Genomic DNA, 16,569 nt, shown 5'->3' on the forward strand with positions numbered 1-16,569 from the left:
TTTAGACGTTTCGTTTCTCATCCAACACGTGAGAAGTTAGCCTGAACCATCCCTTCAGTGTCTCCGCTTTTTCCACAAGTACTGATTGGCTAAGCGCATTTAGTGACAAATGCCTCCAGGCTTAGATAATCAGATAGTGTTTAAACAACAAGGTAACAAGCAGCATCGGAAGGAAAATCACAAGCTCACCTCCTACATAAGACCATGTGGCAACCACTGCTCATATGAGAGTTCACTTCTCATTTTAAAATCTTGTCAACCCAGATAAAGTACTCTGTGTAATCTTTCTCTAACAGCCAAGGCAAGACCTCTTGTCACTCTTTAAGAAAAACAACTATCCATCCCTTTATCAATTTATAACGGTGTTCCCATTTGACCTGTTTGGAGGAGTACAATAGACTAGGTGCAGCTTTATCGACATACTGTCAGTCACATGTCTCTTAGTACAAAAACATAAATGAGTAATAGTGTTTTTTTTTATAACTTAATTTTTACATACAAAACGTTATTATCTAATTTAAATGATATGCCAGTGCTTCACTTTTAAGAACATTACTAGGGGACTGGCAGTAGAAAAAGGCATGCTAAAGACTACTGTTAACTACAGTATAATTTGTGTGTTCTTCAAAGGCCTAAAAAATGTCTTTTACAGTTAATCACAATTAAAGGTTATTAAGACTTTGAGTATATTTGCATAAAATTTATGGGAAAAATGTGGCTCCTTTATCAAATGACAGCAACTAGGCAGCAAGCTTGGAAAAAATAAAGCCAAAAATTGGCTTTTGCTTTACTACTGTGATTTTTGCTGATATGTCCTTGACAGCCTTTTTTTACAATCATTCGCCCCCAATGCAAAAATCAGCTCCACGCGGCGATAAAAAAACACAACCATGCCCTAAAAGAAGGCCTTCGCTGCAAAAGAAATAAACGCGTCTACCCTGAAAATGAGATCAATGGGTTTCTACAACCCAATTGATGGCAAAAGCATCCAGTTTTTTCTGGAACGTGCAGCTAGCAGACATTAACATTCGTTCAAGCCCTCAAACATGGATGAGCAGATTCGACAATGCGGGAGGTCTTTCGAAATGTGAAAATTCTAAAAATGTATACTATACAATTATCAACAGTTATTTCCGGTTTCCCCTTGTTAATTGGACAATTTATGATTAGCTTCTGATTTACGCAACAATATAAAAGAAAATGGCACAACTGTAACCATGATGGTGCTGTATTCAGACTAACTGCATGCGCTTATGTGATGTTGCTTAATCTGAATTTAGTTTATACTTTGCAATTTAATGATAAATGTGGCGGGGATGGCATCTGTTGGCTTACCTGACTGTGAAATCATGTAGGAGCAGATGCTAGGACTGTCTTCTATAAAGGGCAGAGCCAGAACTTAGACATGGACAAACAAATAAAAGAGGGAAGTAATATACCGTGGCCCTGCGGAAGAAAAAAAAAAATTAATTGATGAACATGCTGGGATCCTTTATCAGTGAACACAACCTCCTAAAACACGGGACCTAGCATATAGGCTATATTTACACTGCAGCTGAATGGGGCCCAAATCATTTTATGAGGATGAACCAGTGTTTAAAAATGGTCGCGATTTTCCATTTAGGGCATGGCTCAATTTATTTATGAAAATAAACTGATTAGTATATGACTTTAGGTGTGAATAGCCAAATGACTCCAAAATTTTTAAATATCAATTTTTACATCAATTCAATCAGGCAAAAATCTTTACTTGGTTAGCAAGCTAAAATTAATGGGTGACTGAAATGAAAATGAGATCTTGAAGAATCTACAGCATTAGTAAATTCAGGAACAAACACACAATATCATGGCTTAACAGCCTCCTGTCTATCCCAATGTAATAAAAACTGGTCCTAGCTCCTTATTTCACACATTCTGTTTTTTTTTACATTATCTGGAAAGCTGAGAGCAAAACCATATTTAACTTGAAAAACAGCGTGTGATTTCACCCTGACCCAGCTGAAGCAGGTTTGGATTCCCATAGCTCCTGTTGGAGGTACACGCTTACTCAGGGACATAAAATCAGAAGCAATTTTGGATTTGGGGGCACAGGTTTGACAGTGGAATGGTCAAGTGATATGCTCTTCTGTAATCGAAATAATTGCTAAGGTTTTGGACCACTCAAGCGCAACCATTTTCTCATCCCTAAAGATAATCTGTTAATATACGAAAAAAATCCACAGCGGTCACAGTACTGTACACAGAATACGCTGTGAGTTTTACACAGACAGACACTGCTGCATGCACTCATTAATGTTCAAACAGACTTGTTAAGTTAAATTCAAGCAAATGAAACAAAACTAAATGTGACAATGACTGGCAGGCTGTATAGTCTAACCCTTAATCCAAAATCACCTATTTGCAACTTGGTATGATTTCTCCACTTAGGCTATTTACACATTGGTTTGCATGACCTTTTCAAATTCATTAAGACACATCTTCTGTGAAAAAATGAGGCCAGATTTTTAAAACTAGAATCCCAGAAATAAGTTGACCCTATAAACTACCAATACCTTTACCTCTACGGACTGGCCGTAGGAATGGGACCCATCATGTGAGCTACAGGGATGTCGGACGTTACGTTAGGCCACACAACCCTCTGCAGACGGCCATTCCACTGGCTTCAGTGACCCGAATCTTCTTAGAAACATGAGAGGAATCACCAATGTGAATTGAAGAACACTATTATTTGGCACTATCTTACTTTACTCTTGCATATACGGCATATATATTTAATAGAAGCCGTATGCTAGATTGTTGATTCAAATGATTTACATGAAACATGGCACTATATTACAAGTGGTATACAGGTATCCTCACGGAATACTTAACATTCTTTTTATTCCAATTTCTATTCAAAATATTTATAAATCACTCAAAATTCTGAAAACTGTAAGATATTAAGAAATTGAAACTTTGTTCAGCAAGGAAGGACACACTTATGAAAAAGTGAGAGGTAAAGACAGTTTATAATCATGTTGACTGAGCAAAATGCTTTAAATATTTCAAATAACTTACTGTTCTTTTGAACTCTCAATTCATCAAAGAGTCCTAAAAAAAGTGCTTGCACGAAAAAAATTAAGCAGCACAACTAGTTTTCAGCATTCATAAGTAATAAGAAATTGTTTCTTGGAAGCACCAAATCAGCATAGAATGATGGTTTCTGAAGGAATCAAAGTGACACTAAGACCTGGAGTAATGCCTTTTTTATGTTGCTCAGAGAAAGTTAAGGAGCAAGAAACACTTCTATATGTCTGTATCACAAACTGTATCACAGATAGTGCAAAAAAAAAAATGAATTGGAATAGAGGAAATTAGTCACCTGGTCGTATTTGCACCAATCACAGCTGAGTGATTTCAAGCCTTGTGTGCTGGGAACGGCCAGCACTGCATGATCACCTGCCTTCACATCCCACACTCGCAATGTCCCATCACCTAGCAGCAACAGAGATGATGTTTCAAATCTCAAGTGTCAAGAATTTTAAATCTTCAAAAAAGCCACAAAATTTCTTTGTATAAGTTCCCAAGTCGCACTCTCTGCAGCATCCTCTGAAACCATAAGTCATTCAATGGGCCACTTGCAGTGAGCATGAATGGAACCCAGGGCAAGGCGCCTGCACAGGCCACAGAATTCTACAGGGAATTTCTCGTCCTATCTCTTTTACACCGCTTCTATCGGACCTTTTTCTTTTTCTCGAAGCACAGGCATTTTCTCGGCCTGGAGTAAGCAGTAAATGGTCCAGACATTCACTACATGTTGCAACGTTAGCAGTATCAACAAACAGCAAAAGACTCCAAGAATCAGTCACTGGCTGGGGGTCTCTCTACGGTATATGGTGCATAAGTATTACAAAAGTCTGGTTAAATAGATTTCAGCATAAATGTCGTATTACCTGGTGGAAATTTTCATATGTTCCCTCTAAACTGCAGGTCCCACTTTGAGATAACCTAAAAACATCCACAAATAGCTATACGTTAATGCATTAAGTTAGACCGCATAAACACAGCATGAAACCATATTGGCAAAATGCATATACATGGAAAGCACACAGACCCAATTTTAAAGGGATCGTTCATACATAAATAAAAAACTCTTGCCATATCATTTACTCACCCTTATGTCGTTCAAACCTGTATGCATTTCTTTTCTTATCCTGAGCACAAAAAAATATATATTTTGTATTTTGACCCCAGTGTTGATATCCAAAGAGTTTTGTGATTCTCATTGATTTCTCACTTTATTTTTTTTAAATTTTTTCCACCGCCCATACAATGTAATTCAGTGGGAACGGAAAAATGCTTAATTACCAACATTCTTCTGAAATATCTTCTTTTGTGTTCCACAGAGAAAGATTTTGAATACATGAGGATGAATAACTAATTTTTGGGTTGATTATATCCTTTAATATTTGAATCGTTCAAGTTAAGCATCATTATTACTATTGTGAAAAAACCCCACAAAAGATGGTTATGCACTCTCATCTTGCACCATTTTGTGGCACAGACATGATAATAGCTCATGTTACAACAGACTAGCTTGTCCCTGTTTCATATAAAACCAGAATCTGGAGTAAATATGCCAGTAAGATTTTTTTAAAAGTCCCAAATAAGATTAATACAAAACATGAATCTCAGTTTCGTAAAAATGATACTCTTCAAAGTATGTGGCATTTACTGGACAATCCAATAGATCGTTGTTTAAAGGAATAGCCCTACTTTAGTGAATTACATCTCAGGAGGCTTGTGCCCAATGACTGTTTGTAACCCTTACTTTGATTTGGTGATCGCCTGCAACTGATGGAATAAATAAAAGCCATCTCTGAAATGCAACCCGCAGGGAGTGACAATAAATTAGGCCTATCACATGAACACTTTCAAGTACTCTAGGAAAATTTAAACAGAGTGGTTTTGTATCACAATATAAAAGTTCAATTTTCTGCTAACATAGTAGGCATCAGGACAAACAGACAGCATTTCACCTATGGACCCTTAGATTGTTTGAATTAAAATAGATTTAAGCTTCTTTGCTATGCCTTCATAATTTTTTTTAAAATACTTTTAAAATGCTTTTATGTATAAAATTTGATTATTTTACCATGGTCATAGATGCAGGACTTAAATATAAAAAAAATCCACCATAAAAATACATAATAGCACATTTTTTTAAATGTATGATAATCCTAACAAAGACTAAACCCTGTCCCATTAACTGTCTGAAAATAATTTATTTCAAATTCAAAGCTACACCACCTCCAGCTGATGAGAAATATCAGAAAACATCACAAAAAAGGGTCTTAACATGTTGGAGGCAGCTTGTAGATTTTCATAAAATATTAAAATAGAAGTATTTGTAACATTATAAATACATTTATGATCATTTTTGATCAATTTAATGTGCCCATTGCTGTATTAAATGAAAGGAAATACAATTTCTGACCCTTTTTTTTACACTTACTTTTGAATGTTATGTGTGTGTATTACTACTTATGTAGACCCTGGATATGGGATAGTTTTATTAAGAGTTGATTTTTTTTCAATGTTTCTAACCAGAATTTAGTATATTTATATTTGTTTTATATATTCATACAAACATATCAACATTATATAACAGCATAACCTCAAAATTCAGGTACATTTTTCATCTTACCAAAACCTGTAAGCTATGGTGGTTTAAATTATTTGAAGTCATGTTTGTCTAATGTCAGTGTCTATGCAAATAATGGTAGGAAAAATCATAAAATATTTTTCGACAAAACTGCAATTTGGCATTTGTATGTCGAAAAGACATATGAAACAGGTTATTCATAAACATAACAGCTTGCTGAAAGCCCACAATCAGTCCTCTTAAAAAATCTGATCATAACTGTGCTGGAAAGCTGTGGAAAGTTGCCATATTTATGGAAAGCATAAACCTGACTGCTGGCTTTATGTTGTATGCTTCTATAGAGGTTTCTGTGATGAGAAAAGCTAGCACCATCTTTGCTGAGGGTAGCATTTCACACAACAGAAAACCACTTTTTGCCATGATCACATGTTCAGCATGACCTGCGCCCAGGTGCTGGGGTTTAGTATTGATTTTCAGACACATCTCATTACACACGTGGTATCACACATACAACAGGCAAAGAAAAGGGTCCTCCATCAGCACAGGAGGGTTCTCATACTTACCACAGTGCGTCCTGAGGAAGGCCGAAATTAATACAAAGGAACATGGACTTAGTATCCTGTACATAATCTCTCAAGGACCATAGATGGGAATGTGTGTGGTGTAATATGCATTCCAGAGTTAGTCATTATTGTCTGATGCACTATAAGTGGCCCTTGACTACCTTGTCACATTCATGCAATATAATGCATTATAAAGGGATCGGCGATTCGTCGACGAAATCTTTGGTGCTACACTGAAGAAAGCAAGTTGTTAGGATTATATATGATTGAGGGTGCGGTAAATGATGGCAGTTTTTCATTTCTGTGGTGAATATTTGTTTAAGCAGCACTGAGAGTTTAAGGATCTGCTGCAGGTCCAATGTGCTGCTGATAAGATCACAGCAGCAGTCGGTTTTGGAGCTGATCAGCTCTGATGGCAAAGCCCTGGTTTTTTTAGAGTAGTTATAATGTGGTTCACCAATTCCTGTTAAAAAACATCTGAGAGAGATGTGTACTCGTGAGACCCTTGTGAGTCCCTCCTTACACAAGTACAAAACATCACAGATTACTGTGTAGACTCTGACGTACGATCTAAAAAACAACCCAATGTTATGCAATACATGATTATGCAGAAAATCCTTATACCATGAATGCACTTTTGAAAAGTTTCAAAGCACAAAATGTATCAAAACTAGGGCTACTCGGTCAATTAAAGATTTATTTAATTACAACAAAAAAGCAGATTACTTATTCATATTAACACATATAGACACATATATGTTTTTTTTTTTTTCTTTTGAGAAAAAGGGGATTTATGTACATGTCAGAGTGCATGATTAACTGTGTTAATTTATTGTGCTCATGGTTTTTTCTAATTGAATTGTACTAAATTAACGCATTCAATTAAAAATGCCAATCAAAACTAAAAGAAAATGATTTAATTACAGGCAATCTGCAAGCTCCAAAGGATGGTAGTAGGCTCACTGCTGACCTCTTGGGGTGAAAGATTGTATTATATATGTAGATTTATATTTGGAGCTTGCAGACGCCCTTTGACGAGTTAAAAGATGTAGCTACTAGTCCAAATTAAAATATAATACAATCTCAATCTCGCCAAAATGTTTATTTGTCTTATATTATTTATTCATTTTTTTGTCAGTATATATTGAAATTGTAAAATGGTGTTACACGTCAACACATACGGTATCATCCATATTTAGCGTAATTTGTAAGTTGCCTCTCTAGTGTACAAAATTTTTGCCTGTGATGATGAAATTTTAATGAGCCAAATATAACAGCCAAAATCAAGACATGAAATAAACTGAAATTACTTAAATTAAATAAATCGGAAAAAAAACTTTATTTTTATCTCAGAGCTAGATGCCAAAGCAATATTTCTCCATTTACAATAAGTGTTAACTTGAATGTACTAAAATAACTTTATTGAAAAAATAATATATATAATCTTAAAAATATAAAAGATAATACCAAAATATTAATCAAACTATAACAGTACATCAGTGATACTAAAAAGAAAATGGTTTCAGGCCAATTCCATTATTTTCCTTTTTAGCCTCTGTAATTTCCTGTCCGCAGATTCCATCCCTCACAATATAATTAGCAAAACAATCCTGAACTGGTAAAATGGTCCAAAGATATATCCAAAGAGACTTGCTGCTTTCAAAGATTTTATCAGTACAATGCTTTTTCTTAGAAATAAAAACTCATGGTCTATTTACATATTTTTATTCTTTTTATTATCTGTGTCTTGTCGCAGTCATTCTGTTTGTGCTGTGAAGCTTTCTTTCACAAAATAATCTGGCAATATAGGCTTGTTTCTGATTCTGATTGTTTTGTTCTGCCACATGGTACCATCTTGATATGCATGTCTGATCACCCTATAATATTTGTAGTCTACTCTAATATCTGCATCCTAACACAGTCATTTTCAGGAAGTAGAGCAGCAATCCTTCCAAACTTCAGGGGAGGACAGATACAGCTTCATTTTCCTAACCTGAGGCTGAAGCAAAGCATGCTGGGATATGAGGGACACCAGATGGTGCTGTAGGATGACCACCTCATGACCCTGCAGGGAGCTCACTAACTGACACTGCTCCGGATCCCACTGGGTGCAAAACCGGACACCATGAAGCTCATTTTATGTCAACAAGTAAACAACATCTACAGTGTGTCTGATCACCAGTGCACAGAAGAAAGAGTTTTTCATCTTCATTTTAAAGGTTAGTTTGCATTTTTAGCCTTAGTTAAGAATTGCACTAAGTCAGATTTTTTTTTAAATGTCTGCATATATTCACCTTCTACAAACAAACTCCACTTACCACTTTGGGCTGTGGTGGTCCCACGATCCACGATACCACCAGTGTTTTCCCCCCGTGTCTGAGCTCCAGTCTACTGAATACACCTACACCAAGGCCAGACGTTTTGCAGTTTAGAAGTTATGAAGTCCTAAAATACAGGGAGCTTTAACATGAACTATTGAGAAGTGAGAACTCACCTCGTTGTGTGTGCACTTTCAGCACCTGCAGGGAAGACCTTGCGGGATTGGCCGTGTCCCAGATCTGTAAAGATCCATCAACCTCATCTCCCGTCACCAGCACATTTCATTGTTCTCGCTCCAATGTCACATCGGAAAGAAGCCCATCATTCACAGTCAAAAACTTGTGTATGAGACAAAGATACTCAACCTCTATTTAATGATCAGTCACATCTCCACGGTCTCATTGACACTCTGCATGACCTGCAATCATACGGTGGCCTTAAAAACGTATTAAGAAACGTTGATCCTATATTCTAATTACTTACACAGTACACCACATATATTATAAACAAAAACTTTTATTTTGGATGCCATTAAACCCTGGAAGAAGGCACTTATATATATATATATATATATAATTGTGTGTGTGTGTGTTGTGTGAGATATTGTATATATATATATATATAAAATTCTCCTGGTATTCTAATCACTTATTGCAAATTAACGACATAAATACAATAAGACCAGTCATAAGTTGCACATGTATATTTGTACACATAGCCAAAAATTACATTGTATTGGTTAAAATTATAGATTTTTCTTTTATGCAAAAATCATTAGGATATTAAGTAAGATCATGTTCCATTAAGATATTTCTAAATTTCCTCCCGGTAAATATATCAAAACGTAATTTTTGATTAGTAATATTCATTGCTTTTGAACTTCATTTGGACAACTTTAAAGCGCGATTTTCTCAATGCTTTAGATTTTTTTATTTTATTCTATTTTTTTTTTTTTTTTTTTTTTTTTTTTTGGATCCAGATTTTGAAAATAGTTGTATCTCGGTCAAAATATTGCCCTATCCTAACAGGGACTAACATCACGCAAAGGCTTATTTATTATTTATTCACCTTCACACACCAAACCCACACCACACACACACACACCACACACACACACCACCACATATATATTTGTTTGTTGTGTGTCAAAAAAAACACTGTATTAAGTCATAATTAATTTTTTTTTTTAAGTGTCTTTACAAGAGTACAACAAATTACCTTCTCACAAGTGAAACAAGCTGCCTCTCTCTGCTCCAGCACAAAAGTGCCCCCACATCCTAAAAGACCACGAAGAGTTTTCATTGGCAATTTATGCCAGTTTCATTTATGTACTGTAATGTTCATGCAATATTCCCAAATATTACCTAAGCTATTGCATAATACTGCGATGACGCACAGGCGATCGTAGAAGCCAAAAAAGGTGAAATCTCCACCGCATATCCATGACGGCCTGAAGAATTTTAAAACGACTTCATACTCGTTTAATAACTATAAAGTCCACCTAAAATGTATTCACGATAAATAATCTATTTCGTGGTAAAACACCAAACATTTGTCGACAACGGCGAAAGCTTAATTAATTCTCAATCCATCAATACAACGGTAAGTTACATCGGCAAAGTCAATACGTTTGCAATGTTGTATACATTTAGCGCAAAAACATGTGTATACCAGATGTTTACTTCCGTGTTTTGACTGCGTGAAAAAACGCGAAGCTGTGATTGGCCAGATGAGGATGACGTCAATCTTGAAGATCGTTTTAATATATATATAATGTATCGTGTCTTTATATTATTTATTAATTTTTATTCTATGTGATTTTATAAAATAGGAACTAGAGCTGAAAAATATTTAGAAAATTATTAATGATGCGTAGTCTGCGAAAAACGATGAGGTGAATGAAGAACAAACTGCATCTTAAAATGATCTCGCACCAGATGGCAGCATTTCTCTAGTGTTCAAGACCCGTTTGTTGTCTTTTCAGACTTCACACCTCACCATTTAAAAATATTTTGACGTTGTAGTGCCATCAAGATAAAACATAATGAAGAAGGAAGAAATTGTTCTCTTAAATTATTTTGTTAATGCTGGGTACTTCCTATGAGAAAATGTACTGTGGTATCTATCTATCTAAATATCTGGCTGGTCTCTATGGCATTTGCTATCACATTTAAAATAAGTGGGAGGGACAGTTCATAATCATAATCTTTATGTTTTGCAATTAGAAACAATAGCAAATATATAAGCAAATAGGATTCTCTTAAATTCACATTCATAGGCTCAATACAATCCTCTTCAGTATATTAAATGTTACAGATAATAACAACACAGTTCAGGTTGAAAAAGTCAAAATGACTAATCCTGTGCCCTAGAGCCTAGAATATGATCTATGTGAGCTATGATCATACATCTATGTTGCTTTTTTAACAATCCTGCGGTCTGGAGCATGAACACCATCTCGTAGTAGCTAACCATTTTCCATGTGTACAAACTATGAAGCTGACACGGCGTACTGACCACATTCACACCGCTGACGTGCTCTTGCCTGTGTGATGTTTTGTGGAGATCAATGTGCCGCCCTTGAGCATATGACGGCAACCTTCCAAGGCAGGGGCCCGGCGTGAAGAACCAAGCCGCTCTAAAGCAGATAACCGGAGGATTTATGCCCCCAGCACTTTTCCCATGATGCCGGTGGGTATGCCAGGCGCTGGTTGCCTTAATCCCTATGTCACTTGGCAAATGCTGATACTTTTTCTCGTTAAGGAATTTAATGGTGTGCACAGTGAGTTTACTAATGTAGAATCTGTGTCTAACCGACCCTGGCATAAAGGGAGTGGAGCTTGGCCGGCATAAAGACCCATCTTGGGGCGGAGTGACTTGGGTGTGTTGTGCCTTCAGTGGTGCACACTACTGGCAGGCCGACCGGCTTTGTTCGACGCCCGCCGAATAGCTACATAAGTTTTGACTTTGAGCTGTCCCTGAGGACCAAGGGGGACCTTGAGGGACCTTGTCTTTGGATAACAGTACAACATCAAATGAGAACTGCCTAAATGTTATTTAGAAATGGTTGCAGCATCAACAAATTTGGCATTGTCAGATTTTATAAACAAAAGTGAACATATTTAAAATGGCTTTTTTAGCTTATTTTAAATTAGTTTCTAGTTACTTTTAAAAATTACTTTTTTATATTTTTGACCAACAAAAACCATAGATTTACCACATTAAACATATTTTAGGTTATCTTATTGATAATTGAAATCATTGCGGTGTCAAATTTGGCACTGAAAGTTTTTACAAACAAAAGTGAACATTTAAAATTGCTGGTGATAATGTAACGATGTTGATGTTGGTGTGTGTTTTTATTCGATAAATGTTTTGTAGCTTACTTTAAAGGGATACGCCACCCTGACTCAGACATCGTCAGAATAGTTCATCTGCCATCAGTGGTTCAATCTGAATTTTATGAATCGACGAGAATACTTTTTGTACGCGAAAAAAACAAACTTTATTCAACAATTTGTCTCCTCTGTGTCTCTCCACATCACCGTAGCGCCATTTTGGAGAATATCGCGTGAACAACACAGCAGTGTACCGATCTTCTGTGTCAGCCCACTGCACGGATGATGCTTTTTTTGTTTCAAATCAAAGAGTAAATACACGTAGAAAACATATCTTTGTGTCGCGGCTGACACAGAAGGGAGCATATGCTGCTTGCATTCAGCGGATATTCTCCAAATGGCGCTACCGTGATGCGAAGAGACGTATTGTTAAATAAAGTCGTTATTTTTTGTTTCCTTCCACATAACAACAAGTATTCTTGTCGCTTCATACAATTCAGATTGAACCACTGATGGCAGATGGACAGTCTATGCGATGTCTTTCATACTTTTCTGGACCGTGACTTTGTACTTGGCAGTCAATGGGACAGTCACAAACCTCCTGGTTTTCATCCAAATATATTAAAATGTGTTCTGAAAACGTAACAAAGCTTTTACTAGTATGGAACGAACACGGGGGTAAGTGATTAATTGCAAAAATTTCATTTTGGGGTGGAGTATCCCTTTAATGTTGTGTCGACAGATTTATAAACGCTGTTGAAAGTGGCCCTTATAATTGCAGGTGTTTTGTTTCACTTCATGGGCTTCTTTTGCATTATTAGAAAAACACAGAAAAAGAACGCAAATATTTTTTCCACCATACAATTTCCAAGAACTCAAATTAATGCTCTGGGAAAACTAATTACTTTCTCTCATAACATTCCACGATCTGTTGTGGTGAAAGCAAATGGAACGATGGTTTTATGGCTCATATGTGCCTTCAGAATGAAAAAAAACACGCAGTTTTCTTCAGGGACATCTGTTTTTTTTTCTTTTTTGCGGACTATGGGAAAAAGGTTACATCTTACAGAGCGCAAATGGTAGGGTTATTAAAAAGGTAACAAAGTTACAGTAGGGTAGTCAAAATCTCACATATGAGATATTTGTGAATGTTATTTTTTTTTAATTCATAGGCAGCTATTGTGTAAAGCGGAGAGAAGATCCTGTCTCCCCCCCAAAAAACAGTAGTGATTGAAGTGCATGCCATACCAACTCATCTGCTCTAATTTCAATATAAACTCTAGCTACAATCTTACACATATACAGATTTACAAACTGGATTGTTAAATCATAGATTACAAAACTGATTCACACCTCACTTTAGTGATTTATCTGCAAACCTTGGTTGGTCTTTGAACAAGCTGTTCTGTTTTAACTCTAAAGCTACTGTATGTTTGTGAAAATCGAATGGATGCTTTTTCTATGTATAAATATCAAAGCATACATCTCAAAATGCAGCTTTTTAGCAGTGTTTATGCAGGCACTTGTCTCACAGTACAGCCTTATTTACATGAAGGGTAAAAACAGTAACTGATTTTTTCTTCAATAATGAAAACGCTTTTCATCATTATGGGTTTCCACACACGCTTGAAGTGTTAAAGTCAGTCTTTCTTTCCCTCCCAGAAAGTTGGCTTATGTTGCTGTTGCATATGTGTACAATGTAAAGCAAAAAACCCCAAAGTGCTGACCAAAGCAGACACAATAGCTGTTTTCTTTCCTGTTATGTACAAAGTGTGGAAGACGTCCAAAATACAACAAGAGCAAATCCAACACTTAATGCTCCCACTTCAGTCCCCCATGGTCGGTATGGTTTACTGTTTGCTTCCGCTGCTCCTGCTGGGATGTGGTGGATGTGGAAACGGAAGGGCTCATGGAGGAGAAGCCACTGAAGATGCCATTAACGTCTGGGGCTGAAAAAGCGGGAATCCTCCGGAAAAACGTTAGAGGGAAGGTTTGTGCCGCTGCAAGCAGGCGGCCGCCGCGCGTGAACGGTTGCTGATTATCGAAAGCAGCGAGGTGGACAGCGTGCGGTACGCAAGGAGCGATGCTGCCAGTAGAGGGCACTCTGATCGCGGCGGATCACTGTGGGTGAAGGATGGAGGTCAGCAGGGCTGCAACCCCTCTGAGGAACCTCAGACCAGCCCTGCTAGAGGAACTCTCAGAGGACGGAAGTCCACTTTGTTGCAAGGAACGCTGCTGGGATGGGATGCAAAGCGGGGAGCCCAGTGATGGGGGTGGAGGGCCTGCTGGTGATGGGCCATTGATGGGTCATGGCGGCCTCTTCCCTCTGCGAGGGCGCAGCTGCTGAGGTGAGAAACCAAGCGGACGCGGAGGGGGTCGCCGGAATCCAGGTCCTTCACGGAGCTCAAATACCTCGCCACTTCAGTAGACACTCCCGAAACCGAAGCCAATGCTCATGAAGTCCATGGCCATAGAATGAGCATCAAAGTATCCTGAGAGAGAGAGAGAGAGACGAGAGAGAGAGAGAGAGAGAGAGAGAGAGAGAGAGAGAGAGAGAGCAATTTAAAATATGAATGCCACGCTTCTCTCACAAACTTTCCCCCCCTCCATTTGGGTTTTAATAGACACTTCATATTCAGTAATACTGCATTATCAATTTGACTTCACTGACACCAGTGGATGAGAACAAAACTAGAACTGAATTGAGCTGAATGATGACACTAAACTATCTGTTTATAGAGCTGCTTTTTATAGCTGAATTTACTCACAGCAGTGACCTTAATTTCAACTGTGAATCAGCAGTTGAGCTCAATAATGACACTATTGTCTTCTATAGAGCTGATTATAGCTGAATTGAACTCATTTCATAATTGATACATTTTACACTATTATTGAATTAAACTGAACTGACTCGAGCTAAATAAGACACTATTGTCTTGTGTAGAGCTGCTTTATAGCTGAATTTGAACTCATTTTATAATTGATGAAACTTTTCACAGTTACTGAACTGAATTAACACGAAACTGATGAGCTAGTTAATGACATTATTGTTTCTGTAGAGCTGCTTTTCAGCAATGTTGAATTGATCATATATTTGATCAAGTTTGCATCACTGATTCGGTTTATTTTCCTACTTATTTATTGTGAAGCTGCTGTGAAAACAATTCAAGCGCTAAGTAAATAAAGGTGACTTGATTTGAAGCTTTCATCATGACGAGTCAGATGTAACCCCACTGTGCTCGGAGAGGCTAAAGCTACGCATCCGGATCGGGACTAGTGACCTGACCTGTCTGTATGTTTTGTTTTGTCTCCCCATTGCTTCGGTTGTAAACACTTATTGGAAAGCCCTAACAAACCCCCAACAGTGCGGCCTGTGAATGTGGCCCCACTCCCCTCCCATGGATTTATGAAAGCAAACACAATCCCAGGGTCAAGTGCTTCTTTTGTCCTGCCGGCACTTTCCCACGAGTTCAATCCTACCATTAACATTGATTTCCAGTTTAATCTGGTCAAAAGGAACTCAGTCACTCAAATTTCACTGCAAGCGTTAGGTGGTGTGCAAAACGGGAGCCAATAACAAGCAGACACCTTTTCCTCCCGTGGCCTGGAGCATACCTTCAAGTGATCCACTGTCATCTGCAATATTTCCGCCTTCTCTAACTTGGCAGATCCCCTTGGAGAAGCAATAGGATATGTGAGGATAAGTGTTGTTTAATATGATAGCTTTGATAACATCCTCTTCCACTTATTTTTTATTTATTATAATTATTATTATTATTAGAACTAATACTTTGCTTATTATATATATATATATATAATATATATATATATATATAACAGTTCATGCATGGACTGAAGCAGAAATATGAATTCACACCTGTTTCTCAAATGCTGTTGGCACCAGACGACGCAACTCTGATAAAACTAGAAAAATAATATTTTATTGTGTTTTTTTTATTTGTTCGGCTCCCTTCGTCTTTTCTCAATGATCTGCAATATATGGGAAAGAGTAATGTTTAGTGGTTTAAAAAAAAAAATTTCAAAGATTTTAACAAATATATATATATATAAAAAAGTATGGAAATTACCCCTCTCCGCTTCTTTCCTAGGCCATGACTTGAGATGGGTTGTGGTAGAGTGAGGCCACATTTTATAAACGAAACCGCTGCTTTGACTTTGGGGGGAAAGGGGGATGAAAACTTGTCAGTGCACTGTATAAAGAGTTTTATAGATGTTACCAAAATATTACTTGTCTTTTTAATTCAGTCATGGTTAAATTTATACTTTTGATTTTTGACTAACAAAAACCATTATTTTTGTGTTACCACATGTAACAACATATTTTAGGTAAAAAAATGCAGCGTGACGTGTTAGTGTATTAACTACTCTCTTTATAACTTTCAACGTTAAGCTATTAACAAACAAAATTATTTAATATAATGCTTAAAAGAGCTAACTTAGCTGTAGCCGACACTCAAATAGTTCGAAATGTCTTTTACATGTCCCATTAATGTTTGTGTTAGTAAGATGTAGCATTACTGTAAAAAAAAATGGTCACATGGCAAATTACAAAATTGCAAATTAAAATTTCTACCTCGATTACTAAAATAAAATATTGTTGGTACAAACTAATGTAGTCGGTTTGATTTAGTCTTAATTGAATCAAAATGCTACCACATTAACAAAATGTTTGAGGTACCATGAA

The 16,569-nt window shown here is 36.9% G+C and overlaps 1 pseudogene; it reads right to left on the reverse strand.

Moving 5' to 3' along the window:
* Nucleotides 1-13,623: 13,623 nt before the first annotated feature.
* Nucleotides 13,624-16,175, reverse strand: LOC122144777 (annotated as a pseudogene).
* Nucleotides 16,176-16,569: the final 394 nt, after the last annotated feature.

This window comes from Cyprinus carpio, unplaced genomic scaffold (assembly GCF_018340385.1).
Source record: "Cyprinus carpio isolate SPL01 unplaced genomic scaffold, ASM1834038v1 S000006759, whole genome shotgun sequence".
NCBI lineage: Eukaryota > Metazoa > Chordata > Actinopteri > Cypriniformes > Cyprinidae > Cyprinus > Cyprinus carpio.